Below are 13,290 nucleotides of genomic sequence, written 5' to 3' on the forward strand. Positions count from 1 at the left end.
CGGTTTTGTGATTTTGGTATAGGTTAGCCGATTAATTTTTCAACATTTTGGTAATATCTCGATGAGCCAAATGATAGGCCTGGGTTATTTTCCCGTCTTCAGTGTGCAATCTGAAAGGATGCTTTATCCTTTGCATCATGCAGGAGTGTTAGGCCATGGGTTCCAGCCCAGTTCTTGAAGTCATCCCGGACAAAGATTGTACATCCATGAACAGGACTTGTGTGGGATATTAATAGGTGTATGTCAGTTTTCTTGGCAGAACCAGATCCTCATGTCTTCTGTAGATAAATTATGTTGCCTCCTAAGTTGGCAAGAGCTTCCGATTTGGTGGCAAGTTCCTTCAGCATTGAAGCTTATGATTTTGAAATTGGTCGTCATCTTGTTCAGGGGTCGAAGGTTCATCCTTTTACCAACCCGTTATAGACTCGGCATTGTACATGTTGTAGCAATTGGTCTCTTTGTCGGATATCATGGGCACCACGTGAAGTTTTGCTAATTAAAAAATATGTGTGATACGTGAAATACCTAAGAGTGGATACAATAAATTGATCATTTGCGTCCTGTAGTGCATCGGGTACCCCCGTGTGTAGGACCAGGAACAGTGATAGTTGTTTGTTGCATATATTCTTAGCTATTTAGAGTGTCATGCCGCACATTCCGCGTTGATTGTCAAATCGACATCATCGAAGCAACTGAGAAATAAGAAAGTTTTCAACTTCTTGAAGGCCTTAATATGTTTAGTCCTTTAAATTAGAGGTTCTCTAACCTTTTTTATTTGTCGACCTATAAAATTCCCTTCAAGCTCTTTGCAACCCTACCCAGAAAAAAAGAAAAATAGATTTTTTTCTCAGTTAAGTATAGATTTTACCCATATATCTATATGCCTTCTTGTTTTCATCCTTGTGCAAAATTGAAAATTAATAACCTTCACCCATACAGACCCTATACCATCCATCCATCCATACACGCACACGTACACACACACACACACACACACACACACACATATATATATATATATATATATATATATATATATATATATATATATATATATATATATATATATATATATGCCACTTTCTCTAAACAGAAACATATTTTATCAGATGCTCCTACTAGTATTAACTTATGCATAAAAAAACAGAACCTTACTAAAGCTTTAGAATATAAGCTAGTTACAACTCAAAGAGCTATGGAAAGAATAATGATAGAAATAACCCTACGAGACAGAAAATGAGTAGTATGGATACAAGGGGAAAGTAAAACAAGGGATATTCTAACAATGTGTAAGAAAAAAAGATGGACATGAGCAGGATATATAGTTAGAATGACTAATACTAGATGGATAAGACAAGCAGCAGAATGGGTTCCTAGAGATTGCAAACGAAGCAGGGAAAGGAAGCGAAGACAGTGGATTGATGAGCTAAGAAAATTTTCTGATACTCTGTAGACTGGCATGGAAAGACCATAAACAGAAGGGAATGGAAGAACGTGTATGAGGCCTTTGTCCTGCATTGGATGTGTGTTTATGCAAGTGCGCTTGTCTGTGTATGTGTGGAAGATTTTGGGAATGTTGCATTTTATAAACCTTCACGCTAATATCTTGTACAAAGAGTTAGGCTACTTCCACATGGAATCTTTGAATGTCTACTTCGGATTTGTCAGCACCAAAGCCACCTCATACTTAGGTGCCATTTCGGCTCCGTCCCGAACACCCACGTGAGATGCTGGGCAGGTGATTAATCTTGCAGATCTATGGAAATATACATAATAATAGGTTAATAACCCTAACTGTCTGTCATACAAAAAATAAGACAATCATAAAGGTATTCAGCAATGGGACGTGCGTAGTGGGGAAAAAAATTATATCTTTAGACTAACAAACCTTAGTTGGAATTGGAAACAAAAATGAAATAGGCGTACGTAAGAATTAGGGGGTGTACGAACGATACAGGATTAATAGAGTACTCTATTAATCCTGGTACGATAGTGGCCATTTGTGTGTATGTATGATGACCAATGACTAAGAGTATGGCAGTGTAAGGGGGCTCACAGGGGGCTGTTAGCACCTGATAGGTAAGTAGCTAAGGACACAGCTTGTAGGTTAGGTGGGGAAACTTAGGGCTCGGCCAGACCAAGAGCGGCTAGCGGTGAGGTTAGCGGCAAGAGGTTATGGCGGCCAATTGAAACCTTAGGTATCTTATGTAGGTGGCCAGATAGGAGGCGCGGGAAGCCCACGCCTTCTATCTGGCCACCTACATAAGATACCTATGGTTTCAATTTGTCGCCATAACCTCTTGCCGCCAACCTCGCCGCTAGCCGCGCTTGGTCTAGCCGGGCCCTTAGGTTTGTTGGTGTCCATTTTCTTTTCACACAGGAGGAACTAGCCGCTGATATACAAAGGCTCCGGAATTAGGATTATTTGAATTGTAACTAAACCCAGTGTAAGTAATTTATTTAGAAATGTGCAGCTTAACGAATACCGTAAAATAAACTAAGTATGCTCTGCGTGTTTTCTTTTATACAGATTAATTTCTACAATATTAGCAGATAGAAAATGGAAAGGAGTAACTGAAGTAATCCATATGTTTGTTTGCAAACTCACGATTCAGCTATCATGGTGGAGATGGGTCTATTTCAAGTCTAACAGAATCCTGAATTCGACAGGAATATGTAGGGGGACTTGTCATAAACTTTTAGTCTCTCTTGATAGCTGAGTCGGTAGGGTCCCTGCCAGCATGGTTTCTAGCCGTACAGGTGGTGGTTCGAATCATCACCCGGCCCGAAGCTGTTACTGTGGAGAATTTTTATCTGAATGGTTGAGTGGGAACTTAGTCCAGGAAAGTCTCCCTACAGCAATTACCCAAAGCTCAACAGGGGAGGATAATGAGCACTTACTCTCGGGACACAAACGCCCTGCTAATACTTTACTGCCATAGTTCACTAACCTTTCACCCTTAAATACAAAAGGAGGCAATTTTACTGTCCAGAGGCCGGAGAACTCCACACGTTAATTTTGAAATAATTCATGGCCTACTCTAGCTTTGTCAGGGCTAGAGTCATTTCACTCTAAGGCTCTGTTTCGATTCCGTCCCAGTGACCCCAGTGAGATGCTGTACAGGTATCTTACGTTAATGCAACTAGAGACAATAAAAAAGAGGGGAACAGTGGAGTATAAAAGTATAAAGTAAAGTTAAATGGGGATCTTCACCTTCAAAGCACTAAGTTAAAGAGCGTATACTCGCTGATACCAACTTACCTGTTTAGAGTAGGTTACTCTCAACACCTTGGGTACTTCTGACCCGTCCCATATCATAAATGGTTAAGGATACCAAAATGTGTAATCTATTCCAAATGATTTATTACAGAAAAAGGGATGGAAATAACTCGATGATTTTAACACAACAAAATTAAAAATTGGAAAAAATATCAGTAACTCAATTATAAGTTTTACATATGATAAAATGAATAAGTGAATTTACAACACAAAAAATTTAAAACGTTAAACGGAATTAACTCGTGGATTAAACCTCAACATAATAAATAAGAGTCAAAAACTCTGATCAACAATTTGTGCAGTGGCTGCTGTGAGGTCCCAACATGTGGTCAGTAACCTCAAGCAAATACCAAGATAAAAAAAATATGAGTACATTAATTTCCATGCACGCAGCCCGAAAGATGTAATGCCAAAATAATACCTAAACTTAACTTATGAGAAATTGAAACTTATCTAAAGGGGGAATGGCCATTAGTTAAACTCACAAGATTTTTATATGTTGTGGGCGCCCGTGTCCTAAACGTGGCGGTCTTCAGTTTGCTCACTAGGCCTACAGCACTTAATTTGCAGAGTCAACGGCCCCCTCCAAGTTCTCCAACTAGCCCCTAAGACTGGACCCGACGTGCTGTAGAATTAGCAGCTATGCACTAACACTGGTCATCTGCTTGACCTCTTCTACGACGTATTCTTGGCTAGTTATTGTGTAAGGGGACAGGCTAGTGATGGAGAGTGGGAGCACGAGGTTGACATTGGAGCCTGACTGGGCAGCTCCGTTTCGTACCGTGGCCTGTATGTTTGTGAGGTCGAGTTCAGGTCAGCTGCGTCCTCCTTCCTTCCCAAAAAAAAAAGCGTATCTTGGTGCATAGGTAGGCCTACGGTCTTGAGGTGCCAACTCTCATTTAGGACAGGCTCAAAAATCTTGTGCCTTGTGAATTTCAAGCAACACACTTATTTAGAATACAAGGAGAAATCTTGCAACTCCAGGGGGCAAAGATAATCCTAATTCTAAACAATTGGCATACAGAATAAAAATGAAACTAAAAGGTAATTTAGCAAGTCGGGCTTACGTGCGTGGACAACCATACCTCCTAGACTAGCAGACTTGAGTTGTAATTAAGAGATTTAAAATACTGTACCTAAATACTTACGGTAGAATAATGTATACAAAAAACACAAAGTATTAATCTTGGGACACTCACCTAAGAAAGACACATTACTCACATTTTTCCCTGCCGTGACGTCACGAACAATAACAAAGTCTACGTATAAACTATGAAGAAGAAGAGTAGTGAAGAAAATTCTTCACAGTTACCATAAAATGAATTCCAAGTGGATATGTATTCCCAAGATAGAATTCGGTATTAAATGCATTTCGTGGGTGATATTTACATACTGTATATATATACAGTATATATGTATATATATACATATATACTGTATATATATATATATATATATATATATATATATATATATATATATATATATATATATATATGTGTGTGTGTGTGTGTGTGTGTATATACAAGGTCTATGGAGTAAAAGGTCAACCCACGCGCAGGTAAATTGGGGGTGAGCGGGGATTAGAAGGGTAAGTGTAAGTGGGGGGGGGGTTGTAAGTTTTGTGACGTCACTGTGCACCACTGGCCAGCGAAAGTACACCATTCAGTCAGTAGCTTGCTTTGCGAAAGTATAGTATTCTTTATTATCCAGTTAAGAGTAACATTTCTATTTCAGAAAAATTAATGTTATTGTAAGGACACCGATCCCTTCGTCGTCCAGAAAATCGACAAACTACTTATTTATTTAAATTCTCTCTTCGCCACACTGTGGTGTCCTATGTATATATATTCCGCTCTACCAGAGCTACATTTTGATATATGTATCGTTTCATGACATGTTTTTGTTAACCCATAATTCATATATTTGTAAGTGTAAGAAAACACATATATTTTGGCGGGCACTTCAATCTTACTTGGCGCCAATGTAATCCTACATTTCCGTCCGCACCTTGTTATGTATTTCCGTGCGCATCTAAATACAGTATCAGTTGATCTTGGTGACGCTTGTCTCACTGTCCTTACAACTGGTGACCCCGGAGTTGAAAGTAGCATCAGCGGTTTTGGCTTTGCCATTAACGGACTTATTACGGCCGTGCTACCTTCTACATACTCCGTTACCTTAGGCAAGAACCTGCCTTTGGTTCTCCCACACTTCGGTGAACGTAAGGCAGTAGGATGAGCTTAACCGACATATCAACCTCTCACCTCTTCGCCGACTCGTCGTCTGGCCACGATGCAGGAAGCAACACGCCCATCGCACCCAACGGCCTCGCCTCCACGCCCAAAGTCAAACTGCCGCCCTTTTCTCAACACAACACCGCTTCCTGGTTCCTGAGATCGGACGTACTCTTCCGCGTCGCTAGACTCAGCGACTCCTGCGCCAAGGCTGACATCGTTCTCACCTCCATACCTGAAGAAGTATTCGACAAGATTTCCCCATGGCTCGACACCCAGGCCGGCCAAGTTTAATACGACGACCTGAGAACGAAACTCATCGGCATCTACTCCCTCTCCGTCTCAGCAAGGGCACAGAAAGTACTGGACCTCGCCGGCAAGCCCATGGGTGACACCTCTCCTGTCGAGGCGTGGGACGAGCTAACCGGCCTGCTCATGCTCCCCGAAACAGACAGCAACGGCCGACGACGTGAGATTAACTTATCTCGCGAGATCTTTCTTCGACGCCTACCACAGGACGTACGGGCCCAATTGACAGACGCCGACACGCTCCCGATGAACGAACTCCTGTCGAAGGCTCAGAAGCTCCACGAGGTCTCCAAAGCATCTCGCCTCGGAGCATCATCGTCAACACCGCCTCCGTTCTCCTCCTTCAGCAGCTGCTCTTCCATAGACTCCTCGGCAATAGCCCTCGAGGACGACGAGATCAACATTCTGTCAAGAAAGAAAACCACCGCAACCGACGCGACCAAACCCTAGGCCTAACCCAGCATGGTGCTTCTACCACCAACAGTTCGGCAGTGACGCCAAGAAATGTAGAGCACCATGCAGTTTCCCTAGAAGATGGCGCCAGAAGCATCCACCTGCCACCATCATGGCCGCAGTTAACCATAACAAGATTGGTTTCTGTATCCTCGATACCATTTCCAACCGTAGACTCATGGTGGACACCGGCGCAATGCAGTCAACGTTCCCTCCTTCGAAGTCCGACCTAGACCGTGGTCCCGACAAAAATGCTCCCTCACTCATCGCCGCCAACGGATCTCCCATACGGTGCTATGGAATCAGGACCCTCAAGATATCTATCATGGGCCGTTCGTATTCTTGGCCCTTCGCTATCGCCGACGTCAATCGCCCCCTCCTCGGTGCGGATTTCCTCGCCCACCATGGACTCCTCGTCGATGTCGCTAACAGACGTCTCATCGACACGGGGACCTGCCAGTCTCGCGCCCTAGAACATGGCCCTGCAACAATGTCCGTATCCGCCGTAACAACGCACCCCTACGCCGACCTCCTACGAAAGTTTCCCGAGGTTTTCAAGCCCGAGCTCCGACACTCGCCAGGTTCCCCGTCCAAGCATGGCATCTACCACCACATCACAGCGACAGGACCTCCCACTCACGCCAAATTCCGCCGCCTCCCACCTCAGAAACTGAAGGATGCCAAATGCGCCTTCGAGGACATGGAACGCATGGGTATCTGTAAGAAAGCATCGAGCCCCTGGGCATCACCCCTGCACATGGTTAAAAAGCCGGACGGGTCCTGGAGACCTTGCGGCGACTACAGGCGCCTCAACCTCATCACAACGCCCGATCACTACCCACTGCCCAACATGCAGGACCTAACGAACGCGTTGCACGGCGCAAGGTTTTTTACCAAGATGGACCTTCTCAAGTCTTACTTCCAGGTCCCCGTATTCCCGGAAGATATCCCAAAAACTGCCATTGTAACGCCGTTCGGATCCTACACCTTCGCATACTCAACCTTCGGTCTACGCAACGCCGGGGCAACCTTACAACGACTAATGGATAGCATTCTGGGTGACCTACCTTTCTGCGTCTGCTACGTCGACGACATCCTGATATTCTCGAAAACCAAGGAGGAACACCGGGGACACGTCCGCACCGTCCTAAAGCGCCTACAGGAGAACGGCCTAGTCGTACGCTTTGACAAATGTACGTTCGGTGCGGAGGGAGTGGATTTCCTTGGTCACCGTGTATCCTCGCGCGGGATAAAACCCATGACAACCAAAGTCGACGCCATCAGGAAGTTCCCAATACCTACGACCATTCGCCAACTTCAGGAGTTCTTGGGAATGGTCAATTACTACAGGCGCTTCATCCCCAACATCGCACAAACCCTGTCACCCCTTGACGACGTCCTGAAAGGAAAAGCAAAAAAACTCGAGTGGGGCTTGCCCCAGCAACAGGCATTCGCTCGGACGAAGGATGCCCTTGCGAATGCCACCACCCTGGCTCATTTCGACGACAACGCGCCCCTGCGACTAACGACCGACGCCAGCAACGTCGCCTGCGGGGCTGTGCTTGAGCAACTCGTCGATGGTTCTCCTCGACCGCTGGCATTCTTCAGCAAGAAATTGAAAACCGCCGAAACAAGATACAGCACCTTCGATAGGGAACTCCTCGCCGTCTACCTCGCCGTCCGCCACTTCAGGCACATCTTGGAAGGTACCCCCTTCACGATTGCAACGGATCATCAACCCCTCGTCCAAGCCTTCACGAAATCAACGGACGCATGGTCATCCCGATAACAACGTCATCTCGCATCAATCGCCGAATTCGGGTGCACCATACATTACGTCCCAGGAAAGAAAAACCCAGTCGCGGACGCCCTTTCAAGGATTGAAATTGACGCGATCCACCTGGGAATCGACTACGCCAATCTCGCAACCGAACAATGCACCGACCGAGAAGCACAGGTTCACCTGACAGAGCCATCCGCGCTCAAGATAAGTGCGGTTCCCCTCGGACCAGTAGGAGTAACTATTCTTTGCGACACCAGCACGGGCCGCCCTCGTCCCTGGGTACCAGCCTCCTGCAGAAGGAAAATATTCGATATCATCCATGGACTTTCGCACCCCTCAGGACGCACCACCGCTCGCCTTCTGTCTGAAAAGTTTGTCTGGCCAGGGATAAAAAAGGACGCCCGGGAATGGGCGAGGTCGTGCATCAACTACCAGTCAAGCAAGGTCAGCCGTCACACCGAATCGGGGGTGGGCGATTTTCCCCAGCCAAAAAGACGTTTCGGACATATACACATCGACGTCGTGGGACCATTGCCCCCTTCGGGATCCGCTCGCTACCTACTTACGATCATCGATCGCTCCACGAGGTGGTTGGAGGCATCGCCGATGACCGAAGCTACGACTCAAGCATGTGCCGAAGCCCTCCTGTCAAGCTGGGTGAGCAGGTTTGGCGTTCCTGATGACATCACGACTGACAGAGGCCCCGCTTTCCTCTCAGAAATATGGCTGGCTTTGGCGAACCTGATGGGGACGACGCTCCACAGCACCACGGCATACAACCCCGCGGCAAACGGCATGGTCAAACGAACGCACCGCGACCTCAAGGCGTCCCTGATGGCGAGCTGCACCGACGGGGACTGGAAATCACGACTTCCTTGGGTACTCCTCGGCCTTCGCACCGCCCCTCGCGCAGATGGCGAACCTTCGCCCTCCGAAAAAGTTTACGGAGAAGCGCTCGCAGTTCCTGGCGAATTCTTTCCCTCATCAACCGACGACACGCAGCTGGATCACCTAAGGGATATCGCCAGGAAGTTCAGGCCGTGTCTCAAAACTTACCAGGACAGAACCAAGCACTTCAAGCCAAAAAGCCTGGATGACTGCGAGTACGTTTTCGTCCGTGTCGACGCTCATCGACAACCACTGACTAGACCTTATCAAGGTCCCTACCGGGTTATTAAAAAGACAACGAAAGCCTTCCTTCTCGACGTCCATGGCCAAGAGGACTGGGTCTCTATAGACCGCGTGAAACCAGCGTTTCTCGAAGGAAGCGACACCGCCTCCGCTGGACCTGGCAGACCCAGAGTTCCGCCACAAAACAAGCCGCCCAACGAAGGAAAAATCATCAAACGACGTCAAGAGGAAGAGATCCTTACACCGACCGCCAGCGCGCCCCTCCGTTCAAAAACAAGAGGAACCCTCCGACGCCCGAAGAAATACAAAGATTGATCATCAGCCCTCTATGCCGCCCGATGTCTTGGGGGGGGAGTACTTGTAAGGACACCGATCCCTTCGTCGTCCAGAAAATCGACAAACTACTTATTTATTTAAATTCTCTCTTCGCCACACTGTGGTGTCCTATGTATATATATTCCGCTCTACCAGAGCTACATTTTGATATATGTATCGTTTCATGACATGTTTTTGTTAACCCATAATTCATATATTTGTAAGTGTAAGAAAACACATATATTTTGGCGGGCACTTCAATCTTACTTGGCGCCAATGTAATCCTACATTTCCGTCCGCACCTTGTTATGTATTTCCGTGCGCATCCAAATAAAGTATCAGTTGATCTTGGTGACGCTTGTCTCACTGTCCTTACATTATAAGAGATTTTGATTCCTGAATTTCGTACTAAAATTATTCCTCTGAAAGTGTTTTAAGAAAAAAGTTATAACACAGTCCCACATCAGGAAAAATGTGAAAATTCTTTATAAAAATATCCGATCAGCAAATATTCAAATAAGCAACGTTCATGTATTTATAGATATATTTTGTACACTAATTATTTACTAGACTAAAAACTAAATTAAGAAACATCTATACAAACATGGTTGTACAAACATATTCAAACTTAGATTATCATGATAATTACACATTGAAACCTTTTAACTTTATTATTTTCCTTGCGGAAGTTATTTCATTTAATAATACTCTTATTCTAAAAAATAAAAAATGTTTGATAACGAATAATGCAAGTGAATATACTCATTTTTTTTTCTTTTAATGAGACGCATTTGCACTGACTCGCAGCGGTGCCTTTTTAGCTCGGAAAAGTTTCCTGCCATCTGTTTGGTTAGAATTATCTTGCCCAACCAATCAGCGATCAGGACACTTTTCCGAGCTAAATGGGCACCCCTGGGAGTCGGTGCAAATCTGCCTCACTAAAAATAATAGACTATAAAACAAATGGTAATCACATTACATCTTCAGTATCTACTATTATTTTTTTACTACTGCTTTACTATATTTTAGACCCTTTTCCCCACGATAAAATTTAAAAAGAAATTCATAGTATTCATATGATCAGCAAATCCTTTTGATGGCTTCACTAATTCATTATTTGCTCTGCTAATTATACCTGTCCTTGAATTGTCTCCCACTGATACATATGACCCAAGACTTGCGCATCAAGAAAACCTATGATATGAACCAGTGAAATAGTTTAGACCTCCTTTCTCTATTGCATTCTCTAACTGTTCATTTTAAATTTCCCCTAGACTGTCTGTAACATCTTTCTCTTTTCTTTCACCATCAATTGCATCAGGCAACCAGAATATCATCGCAGATAAAGCCTTAGTTCATAATTTAGAGTGTCATCTTTATCTTGAGAGGGAGTTTCAATATAAAGAAAAGAAAAGGCTACATCTGTTAAGTTATCTCTTTTTCAGTTGGTCTCTATATTATAAGTTGACCCCATTAAATAACTGTCCTTTCTTAACAGATGACATTTAACATTATATTTACCTGTAAGTGATGCTTGGGACTGATAGCAGGCTTCCGTTTATCACAGACAGTCAAGGAAATGCTCGAGTCCATCGTGATTTAGTTTATGTCAATATATGAGATATTGAATATAAGTTTTGCCTTTCTAATCCTTTTTTTTTTTTTTGCAAAGATTCACAAAAAAAAAAAAAACTAACACTTCTAATTACCTTCATAGATTTTACTGTCTATCATGCATTTAATAATTTCATCCTGATTTTGCGGAACTCGATAATTGAACATGTCACACCAAGAGTCAGTTTGAGAAATAAATTGATTTACTTTTACTCAATAATTATTTAGAAATAATCCTTTGCTACCAACATATTTAAGTGATTTCACAGTTGTTTTCCATATAAGTTATGCAGCTAATTTTACATTTATTCATTGAAGGCCAGTGACATTTATATTATTATTTTTTTTTTTAAGTTTATATGATTTTTTCGACTCGCTTTCACAAAATAACCTCCACTGAACTGAAAGCCATGATCAAGAAAATTGTTTATGCGATGTGGAGTATCATCAAAGACAAATAGCGCGATCGGTGGTGCTGGATTTTTAAACATGGAATTATACATACTTATTCCTAAGTATATCCATAACCTGACGTTTGTAGGACCTAGTACAAAATACAAAGAACAATCTTGCAACTCCTGTGGAATTCACGTAACAATAATCCTACCTAATCTGGCATACTAAAATATTTTAAAAGAGTAATTTGCAAAGGACTGGTGCGATGGGCAAACATCCTAAAATTAACGGACCTAAATTGGTACTGAGAGATAAAATTAAGATGCTTATAAATCATCAATACTGAGATTAAATTCAAACCTGTGTACTAATTTATCTTAATGCAAGTAGTCTTTAAGAAAAAAAAAAAAAAAAAAAAAAAAAAAAAAACGTTACACAGCGTATATTCCTTTGTCTCGGATCCCGTGTGTAGGGGAAGCTAAATTTTTAGGATTGATTTTCGATTGTAGGTTGACATGGGTTCCACACTTAGGGGCATTAAAAGCTAAATATCTTATGGCTCTGAATCTTTTAAAAGTATTGTCCCATACATCATGGGGGGCAGACCGTAAAACTATTTTAAGATTATACAAGGCCTTAATTTTTTTCCCAAAATTAGTTATGGGTGTGAAATATACTCTTCAGCCACCCAAGCCGATTAAAGATATCAGATTCAATACATCATGCTGGTATAAGATTGTCCACAGGAGAGTTTAGAACCTCACTTATCCCAAGTCTCCTTGCTGATGCTGGAGAGTTACCTCTAGACCATTACTGCATGTCTTCCATTATTCGGTATTGGTTTAGGTTACAAAGACTCCCCAACTCTCTAGCTTTTCAGACTGCAAGCCTTGTAAGGAACTCAACATACTTTGAGTTGCACCCAAAATCTCCTCAACCTTATGGCTTTCGAGTAAAACAATTATTAAACAGTCTTGATAAAATTAGAGGTAAGGTACTTCCATTTGAGATATCATCAACCTCTCCGTAGAAATTACCAGAGATATCTTTCTGTAAATATTTTATTGGTGCTAAAAAAAACGTGACTGAATTAAAAGCTAGGTCTATTTTTATGGAATATGTTGGAGAACATAGGGAATCAACTTTTATAAATACCGATGGCTCCAAATCTGATACTGGCATTAGATTTGGAGTATATAGTAGTTCTTTTAACTGTAGAGGTGCACTTCCTCCAATATCTCCTATATTTACTGCTGAATTATATGGCATACTAACCGCTATTAAGAAAATAGCGGTAAAAGGGGAGGGCAATTTTACCATTTATACTGATTCAAGAAGTGTCCTTAAAGCTTTAGAAGGTTTTAATTCTAGTAACCCTTTTGTTTTAAAGATTTTAGAGTGGCTTTTAATTATTAGTCTAAAAGGTATAACAGTTCGATTCTGCTGGGTTCCGGCACACATAGGTGTGTCTGGAAATGAAGAGACAGATTTACTAGAAAAGAGTGCTGCAGCCAAGTTGCTACCAGGAAGGTCACCCATTCTTTGTAATGCCTTTTTTTTTTTTTTTTTACCAGCAATTAAGAATTCGATTTATAACTATTGGCAACAGCATTGAGAAAGTCTAAGCGAAAATAAGATGAGAGAAATTGCGATTGGTATATCCCCTTGGAGGTATAATGGAATGCCCTGAAAATGGTAGACTATTCTTTGTCGTCTCCGCATTGGTCACACCCGGATGACACACGAGTTTCTGCTGGCTGGCCAACACCAAC

This window comes from Palaemon carinicauda, chromosome 7, assembly GCF_036898095.1.
Source record: "Palaemon carinicauda isolate YSFRI2023 chromosome 7, ASM3689809v2, whole genome shotgun sequence".
In the NCBI taxonomy this organism is placed as follows: domain Eukaryota; kingdom Metazoa; phylum Arthropoda; class Malacostraca; order Decapoda; family Palaemonidae; genus Palaemon; species Palaemon carinicauda.